Raw genomic sequence first — 9,859 nt, forward strand, 5'->3', positions numbered from 1 at the left:
GAAACCAGGGAGAGAGCAAAGTTCCTGGGTGCGTCTCGGGAGGAAAACTTTGTGCAGTGCTGCCAGGCGGAGGCTTGGGAGGAGTAGGCTCCGCAGCTGCTGAGGCGGGGTGGGACTGCGCCTCAGGGGCCGCGCTGAAGCCGGTGCCGCGCTTACTGCGCACCGATTTCGCGTCTGCTCCCCTGGGCGCCCACTCTCTGTCCGCTCGCGGGAGCCTTCTCTGTCTCAGGACGGTTCCTTATCTCCCAGACCCTGCTCATCCACCACTTCGGACACAGCCACCCCCAAATCCCACTACCCTCGCTTAGCACCGCGGTCTCCAGCACACACTCCCACTGGAGTAGCAGGTGACCCAAACCAGACTTACCTGCTGTGAACTATTCTCTCTCTCTCTCTCTCTGTCTCTCTCTCTCTCTCTTTTCCTGGTGGCTTTTCAGGGAGAGAGGAACGGGATGCAGGCTGAGGTCCAGCGGCGCGGCGACCCGGGACACCGGCGCGCGTTCCTCTGAGCCGCAGCCCTGGCTGAGCAGCGGAACCGCCAGCAGCCCTGGTAGAGCCGGGAAGCTGCGGCCGCAGGGGCCAGGCCGGGAGGCAGGGGGCGCTGCTGCCTCCCCGAGCGCCGCGCTGGGACAAGGCGGAGAGCGAGGCACCAGCTGGAGCTTTGGGGAGGCGAGGGTGGCGAGGAAAGGCACGCTCCAAACAGGAGGGCGGCTTTTAAGTTTGTGGTGTGACCGCAGCAGCTGTCCTGGGAGATACTCAGTCTTTCTAAAAAGAGGATGCTGAAAACGCCGGGGATTACCTTTCCCCTTCCGATCTCCTCCCCCAGCCCCCGCCCCCCTTCCACTGCGCACGCCAGAACTCCCAAGCGTGCAGAAGTTCATCTCTGCTGCGCCGAGGCTGCCAGTAGCATGGATTTAGAGGTAGCCCCGGTCGCGCTGACGGATCTTTATCAGGACAGGGCACCCTATATGTAAAGCAACCTCCGACGTCTGATCTTCCTTCTGGGTGGTTTGGGGACCTCTTTATTTCCTTCTCTATACCATAAAACCTGTTAAGGGACCCCGTGAGGAAGAAACAGAGAGAGTGACCACAAGCACCGTCCTAAAAATGCTAATCCCACAAAACAATATCTGCGTTCCACTATGTAAAACCTCAGTCCATAGTTAATAGCCTTGACAAGGCAGGCATAGGGATGAAGAACAGGGATCAGCCCTCCATTAAGGGGCTGGCGCCCAATAAAGACAACACAGAAAAAGATAAAAACGAGTAGAATGTAATCCTTTCTTCCTCTTTCCCTTACACCAGACCTACAAAGAGATATGTTTCATAATCTTGTCTTCGGGAGGTTTTTTTTGTTTTTTGTTTGTTTGTTTGTTTGTTTTAGATTTTTGCACCCCTTATTCACATAATAGGAACTTAGAAGTATATGACGACAAGGAGAAGATCTAAGTTTTGATGAACCTGGAACCTATGCAATTTGAATGCAGGATCCTCTTTAAGAAAAAGTAATGCAGAAATATCTCACTTCTACCTCTTTAAGCAAAAGTAACACAGAAATATCCACTTCTACAGATTCTGCAAAAATATATGACAATGTGAGCTCATGAGGCCACCGTCAGGGACATTATAAGAAGGCCTGTGCATTTGGTGAGCCCTGTAAGTCAGGCATTTTTAGCTGCATGGTAAATCCTTTGTGATGGGAAATCCATGTTTATAGTCACACACCTTGCCCTTAGTCCCAAACGTAAATCTGACATGAGGTAGAGACATGGAAAGAAAGCAGCCATGGGATCCTGCATTTGTCAGCTTGGTTTAAGAACACAAATCAAGGGTCCCAAAGCTTCCTTAGCAAGTAACAAGAGATATCTTGATTTGGAGATGGCGAACAGAAAAATGCAGTAATGGAATAACTGAAAGGAGTAGAAGACATTCTTCATTTGATCTTTTATCTGTGACAGAGGGCTGAGGGCCACAGAAGCTAAATGAGTCATTTTAAGTTATAGGTGGTTGATGGCAGAGTCAGGCTAAGGAAAGGCTCAGGTTTCCCAAATCTGACCAAGGCTCTTTCTTGTGTCTCATGCTGCCCCACTCTATAACCTTGGTTTGGACTCACAACCAATCAACCCCATAAATACCCTCTTTGGATAGAGAAAAAAAATGTTAAGTCCTCATAGACTATTTCAAACTATAGCAACTTTTATTTCATTTTTTTCTAAATGTTTTATATTTAATGTCACACCACTCATTATGCACCTAGTCATGCAATTGTTTATTGTATTTTTCTATGTTTTTATATTATTTTCATTTGTATATGTCATTGCACTTGCCTCCAAACTGCAAGGTCGTTGTGAAAACAAAATATCTTTTTGTCCCCCATATATGGTGGGTCTATAGTAAGTAGTTTTTGATTTAAAAAAAAAAAAAAAAAACTCTATCTTTAAACTTTTAAATAATTTTGTCAGTTTATTGGCCAGAATTTTGTGTGTAACTAGAATTGTGGTAAACTTTGGATTTCCCATTTTCCTCTTTTCTCTTTTAAGTTGTAGCTTAATATGCTTAAACCAAATGACACCTTCCTTTGCTACCATTCAATCCTTTCCATAAAGCCCCTACAGAATTAATCATTCCCTCCTGTTTTCCCAAAGCACTTTGATTTCACTACTATAATAAGCTCTTTTCATGTTATATTATAATTAGTTATGCATGTGTCTGCATCCCTTACAAAAGTGTTGGCTGTTTTGTGTCTTTGTTTCTTCAGCCTCTAATATAATGCCTATGACATTGTATTGTAGTGATTTAGTTTAAGATGTTCAGACTTCAAATTTAGACAGAATTTACCAGAGTATCCTGAACATACCTTGAGAAAACAACATCTGGAACGTGAGTTTTGTGCTTTCCTTCCTTTTAATGACTCTGAGCACAAAGCAGACAGAATCAACTGTTAATATATTGCCCAATGTGATAAATGGCCTCAGCTGTGTCCATGGCTCCGTAATCTTCAAGCTGCTTCCCTGAATGTCTTGAATGTGCTAGGTGTTTAACCAATATTTGTATGTTAAACAAGTTAATAAAAACAGTAGAAATAATGTTAATATTCAGTCACTGGATTTATTTCTCAATTTCTAATAACTGTATAGGGTCCCACCAAGATAGCTTTAACAACCCTTTCTAAGAGTTTGAGATTTACTTTCATCAAAAGCAATTTAGTATTCTGTCCTATAGGGGTAATACCCTATCTAAATTCTTAAAATAAAACCCAGTGGGGAAAAAAATATATTTTACAAAAAATATAAGGTGTGGTTTAGTTTGTCTTCAAGGGTGACTATTCAAGATTTAACAAGTGAGCCTTAATTTCACTGAAAGCGATGTGTATATCATCAGTTAAAACCACCTAATTGCTGCTTGTATGCCTGTTTCAATCCAAGGGGAAAAATACAAACAAAAAGAAGAAGAAAAGAAAACAAATAACTTTCATGTTCTTGGAAACACTATTGAATAAATAAATTGTGTGCCTTGAGAATCTAGGCTATTCTGAGACATACTACTCCTCACCCATCTCTATGCAGGCTCACAGATATAATATGAATAAGTAATTTTCATTTTATGGTAGTAATATGTGTTAGGCAATATGAAATACACTATTTCTCAAAGGATCACATTTGATGCCAAACAAATCCAAAGAATAAAATTCTAATTGTATAATTTCAGTAATCATCAATCTATGTTGAGAGCCATGGGAAAAGGCGGCAGGGATGGGTTAGGGTAGAATAGACATATTGTAGGCTTCTCCAATTCCACATATAGCTACCTCTGCCCAGAAGACAGGAGAAAGGTAATTACTGGGTCCAGAGCTTAAATCTAGCAGAAAATTTGGCTGTACTCTCAGCAGAAGATACTAAACCCAACAAAATCTACGATCTTAGTTCTCTCTGAACAGTTTTATAGTCACAAATCAAATGAAAACTTGGTGAACGTGAAAGAAAATTATTGATAAAGGAGACCCCAAACTTTATGCACAGAGGCAAGCAAGGAAAATTGGGTTAAAAAGCATGTCATTTTAATGCTTACTTCTCTAAAACTAGTCATACCTTAGTCATACACAAAACCTCTCTGTTTTATAATAAATACCACTTTACAAATGTTTTCTCATATATCAATTTATCAGCACTGACAGATAAGGAATGTTGTTATCCTCATCCAACAGAATCGGCATATATGTTAAATTACATCTAATTGGAACAAGTGAAGGCATGAGTTTAAAGCAGCTCACCTAGCTCCTTATCTTCTGTTAGCTATTTTCTTCTTATAAACTCCAGGTATTTTTTCCATCTACTTCATTTGATCATAGCAATACACTCATCACTGGATCATTAGATATTTACATTGTAAAATCATTTGATGTGTTTAATGGTGGGAAAAAACACACCTGACTTTCATCTTTTATTTCTGTATTAATTATACATACATAGAACTCTCCGAAGTAAATGTATCCCTGCTTCTCATCATCAGATAAAGACAGAAAACAGTTTATGTTTAGCTAATTGGGATGTAAAACTGTCCAAACGTTGCTTCATACTTTTAAGTTTTAAACTCTTATAAAATCATAAATAATCATAAACATTCAAAGTTAGAAGACACCTCAAAACCTTCTAGCCCTCATATTAGACACAAGGAAACCAGGGCCAAGGAAGACATAGTTACAGCTCCTTGTGAATTCTGCCTCAATGCCCTCTATAGAATATTTCACCTTTCTATAGAGACTTTTCTTAAAAAGAAAGAAAAGAAAAGAAGAAAATTAAAAAAAAAAAAAAAAAATCGGCTATTTTTCAAAACTGTCCAAGCCAGAATCTTAAGGCTATATTTACTTAGCTGGGTTGGGGTGTGCTGAATAATTAAACTCAGTAGGAATGTACTTCAAAATAAAAATAAAAACACAGTCCAGCCTCTTTGGCCCAAATCCTGAGACTTCAGAAAAGAAAATCCTCCTTGACTATGAACATTCACTAGAAGTTGGAAAGGCTTTCCATGCCTGATGTAGGAGTCTACATGGCTATTGCATATCGGTAGAATTTAGTCAGATAAATGACTCTTTGTGTTTGATTTGTAACAATGTACTTATATCAATAAACAATCCCCAAGGAAGGACTTTAAGGAAAAATAAACAACTTTCCTATGCATAATATAAAAAATCATATTTAAGTTTGCTTTTTAAAAATACCTTCACACCACCATCATTCTACCCTTAGAGCATATTTTAGACACAGTGTATCCTTCTAAGAAAATGAGGTTGAAGAAGGAATTCCTGTGATACCCAGCTGAGGCAAGCCTTATTTGTATATGAGTGATGAAATAAAGAAAAATATGCCCTCTTGTGGCTTATTTGTTCTGGTTCACAATTAATCAACAGTACTCTATTATTTCCTGAAACCCAAACATACCTGTATTCCATGTGGAATTGAACTATTTCTTTGTGCAGTGACTGGCAAGCGCAGGTCCACACAGACAGCAGGAAGGCATTCCAAGACTTCTGCTTTGTTCAAGGTCATAAGCAGCTGCTTAGCCACAATGAAATCAGTATCCCTGAAAAGCAAGATTTTCCAAAATAACCCATAAATTTGTATAGATGTTATCAAAACCCCTTCCAAATAAATGCATTAGATAGAGTTTCTTTGCTAAAAATTGAAGTTTATTTTGGATAGACTTAAACCATCGGTTTCCACAAATGGGAGAAAATTCATGATTCCTTTTCTACTATATTTGTGCCTCTACTATTTCTTTGACTGTAAGATGTGTTTATTTTTCCACTACAAAAAGTGAAGTATATAATAAAGCAATTAAGAGAATAGTGATTTTCATTCTTGCATATTTTTCTCTCCTTTTGCCCTACTTTACTCACAAATAAGGATGTAACAAGTGTGTTACATATTGTGGGCTGCAGATGTAATTAATTTTATAATATCACAAAAATGCCCACCATGTTTTTCTAAAACAACACAATTTTTTTGTTAATGGGAAACAGTTTCTGATCAAGAAAATGACTTTCATACAAACTCTCATTTAAGTAGCTCAGTAACTAAGTGAATGTCAAAGGCTTAAAACAGGCCAGGTTGCTAAATTTTTACTTCAACTCTATAATAATCACTATTATTATTTTTAGTATTATTATTATACAGATAATGAAACTTAAAGATAAGTGACTTAAAAATAAAATATTTACCATCTGACTGTATCTCCTTTGTTCATTAAGTGAGCTAGTAGGGTACTTCTAATCTTCACCCTTAATTTAGCAAGTTACTACCGAACTAGACCAAATTCTGTCTTACTAATCAGAAAGAATAAATGCAGTTTCTCAAAGTGTCCAATTTAGTGTCCAGAGTTACTGCTTTTCTAAGGCACACAATAACATAGAATCATGTTGCTTTAAGTCTATTTAACATAGTGTACATTTTGACCTTTGATGCACAGATGTACTTTCATTAGAATTATTAGGAAATAATATTCATAAAACAGTTTAGAATTTTTAATTTCATTTTATTGTAGTGAATAATATTGTGTCATCATAATACTATTAACAACTTGTATTCTTTTTCTATTTGCCACTTCAATAAAATTATTTTTTCTTACATCAAGCAAAGTTTTAGTTTCCAACTTTTATTCCTGAGTTTGTCAAAAGCAAGTCTACATTAGGAGTCTATGATAACCCATTTATTTTTTAAAAATCTCTAATTTTACTATATTTAAAACTTACAATTCTAAGAAAAGAAGATAATTACAAAAGATGATAACATAGCCATTAACTTCTGGGTTTCAGTCCAGCATGTAGGGAGATTAGTGGCCAGCACTTCATCCCAACAACAAGTAAAAAAACTGAACAAAATGATGAACCAACAGTTCTTCTTGTATCGCTCAGAGAAGTAAGGTCACAGGGCAAATTCTGTCCACCAAATGGGAGAGAAAGACAGGGGGACACAGTATCACAATTTACCAGGACAAAAATCACAGGAACCTTCTTTAGGTGGGAAAGCCTGAACAGAAATTCACAAATTAATGGAGGCTCAGAGTGGACAATTAAAACATTCCAGGGAGACCCAAACAAAGGATGATCCCTACATTTTTGTGAGCTTTACATCCTGGAGCTGTACCTGGTCCTCACAATAAGTATCAAGAAAAAATGTCCCCTCTGCCTTTAGCAGGGAGAGGGAAAAAAAAAAGAATCATTTTAAAATACTCTGGAATATTCTGTTCTTGTTGGCAAGGCTACCCTCAGCAGAAACTATATGACCAGAGCCTGACCTGCTGGGATTTTATCAGAGCCTAAGTGACATGGGAGAAGGGATATACTCAAAGCCAACCTGCTCTAGCCTACCACTTTGCAAGTAGAAAATATTCAACTCCAGCCCCTTCTGGTCATCCTATCCCACATAATGGAGGGGGAAACAAAACAAAACAAAACAAAACTGAGAAGCAATGATGAAGTTCACAGTTCACGTGCACAAGTTTAATAAAAGACTGGGATCTAACCATAGGACTGTAGGCTACTTCCTCTTCTTCTGGATCTTACCACTACATTGCTAAAGTTTTATTGCTGCAGTTGTTTTTACATAGTATATCATGTTCATCTTTCAACAATAACAACAAAAATTATAAACCATACTGAAGGAAAAAATAAAACACAGTTTAAAGAGACAGAGCAAGCATCAGTACCAGAGTCAGATATGGCAGGAATGTTGTAATTATCAGACCAGGTACTTTAAAAACCTGTGATAAATATGCCAAGGGTTTAATGGAAAAAGTAGAAAACCTGGTAGAGTGATTAATTTTTGTAGATAAGCTTTATACCATGCAACCTTGCTATAATGCTCGTTAGTTCCAAGATAGTTTTTTTTTGTTGTTGTTGATTCTTTCAGATTTGCTAAGTAGATTATTATGTCACCTGCAAACAAAGATAGTTTTATTTCTTCTTTACCTATCAGTATGTCTCTTATTTCTTATTCTTGTCTTATTTCACTAGCTAGGAGTTTTAGTACTTTGTTAAAAAGCAGTGGTGAGAGGAGATAACATTGCTTATTTCTGATCTTAGTGATAAAGCTTCCTATTTCTCACCATTAAGTATGAAGTTAGTTCTAGGATTTTTGCAGGTGTTCTCTGTCAAGTTGAGGAAGTTTGCTCTATTCCTATTTGCTGACAGTTTTCATCATGAATGGGTGTTGGATTTTGTCTAATCCATTTTCTGTATTTATTGATATAATTGTTTAGTTTTTTTTTTTTTTTTTTTCCCCTTTCTTTTGACTGTTGCTGGGCAAGCAGAAAAAAAAAAAATAGCTTAATTGTTTTAAGGTAAACTCTGTCAGTAATTATTCAGCCATTTAACATTTTAATCATATCTCAATCCAGGGTTCTACCATTTTTTGCTTTCTCCCAATGGTAGCATTTAAATTCAAAGAGGGCTTAAATAAATCTAGGAGTGGAAGGAAGGTATATTGGGTTTTCTAGAGCTGCCATAATAACTAACACAGATCAGGTAGTTTAACAAGAGAAATTTATTTTCTCACATTTCTGGAGGCTATAAAGTCAAAGATCAAGGTATCATCAGGGTTGGTTTATTCTAAGTTCTTTGTAATTGGTGTGTAGATGGCCATCTTTTTTGGTGTTTTTTCATCATCTTTTGTGTGTGTGTGTCCTAATCTCCTCTTCTTATAATGATATCAGTTATATTGAATTAGGGCCCACCCATTTGATCTATTTTACCTGACTTACTTTTTTAAAGGCCCTATATCCAAATACAGTCACATTCTGAGGTGCCAGGGTTTAGGACTTCAACATATGAATTGATGGAGGTCACAATTCATCCCACAAAAGGAGTGAAGGGAATTTTTTGTTTATAGACATTTTCTTTCTTCCACTGGCATACACTAAGATGAATACAAAGTTCCCTACTAGGATTTATCTTGTTTTCCCATTGTGTCTGTGAAATACCTATAGTTTAGTTACAGCATCCACTTATAAATCCCCCTTAGTCTGCCCTTTATTTTAAACACTAGGTTCCTTTGGTTAAATGATGGTAAAGGACATTAGTACCTTGCTTCTGGGCCTCTGCAGCCAGCAACCTCACAGTTGTACCCCATAAATACAATGGGGTAGGTTTAACCAAAGGTACAAGATATTCTATAATCCCCAGACTTTGCCAAACATTGGGAAACTGAAGAAAACCCACTAACTTTTTCTTTTTCATTTTTTTTCTTTTTTTGAGACAATGTCACTCAGAGTCTAAGTCGCTGTCTCATCCAGGCTAGAACTGGAGTGCAGCATCACGGTCACAGATCACTGTAGCCTCGACCTCCCATGCTCAAGCACTCTTCTCGCCTCAGCCTCCTGAGTAGGTGGGGCTACAGGCATGGGACACCACACCCAGCTAATTTTCAACTAATTATTTTACTTCTCGTCAGCTCAGCGCTGATTTTTCCCAGAATGTTCAAACTTCATATAGCCCTAAGTAGGGATAGTCTTGTTTTTCACCTATTATCTTTCTTAACTCTTTTTTTATGGCATATACTATTTTTTTTAGAATTTAGAAAGTTGAAAACAAAGAGACTTTTTGTGAAAATACCAACCCTTGAATTTTGAGATACTGCTAAGCATTTAAATAAGTCTATTTGGAAATCTTAAAGCTGAAAGTTGGCTTTGTTTTATTCAATTCATTTGCCTTCCTTTCAGTGAGTGATCACATAGTTCATGGAAAACTTAGTTACCCAAAGCATGACGAGTACTGAGGCAATCAGGAATTGCTGAGGATAAAATATTTGTACCTCAAAAATGTTATCTCCAAAATGTATGGCATATATAACCAAAGATGCTATTT

At 37.6% G+C, this 9,859-nt stretch overlaps 1 protein-coding gene across 2 annotated transcripts in view; it reads right to left on the reverse strand.

Annotated features, from left to right (window-relative positions):
- The window catches only part of SEMA3D (semaphorin 3D), a 203,422-nt gene extending 202,538 nt beyond the window's left edge, over positions 1 to 884 (reverse strand). For both annotated transcript variants that reach the window (XM_017956998.3, XM_009203529.4), the window contains exon 1: positions 368 to 884. The gene's annotated coding sequence lies outside the window, so the exon portion shown is untranslated. The remainder of the gene's footprint in view (positions 1 to 367) is intronic.
- Between the last annotated feature and the right edge of the window lie 8,975 nt (positions 885 to 9,859).

This window comes from Papio anubis, chromosome 4 (assembly GCF_008728515.1).
Source record: "Papio anubis isolate 15944 chromosome 4, Panubis1.0, whole genome shotgun sequence".
NCBI classification, from domain to species: Eukaryota; Metazoa; Chordata; class Mammalia; order Primates; family Cercopithecidae; genus Papio; species Papio anubis.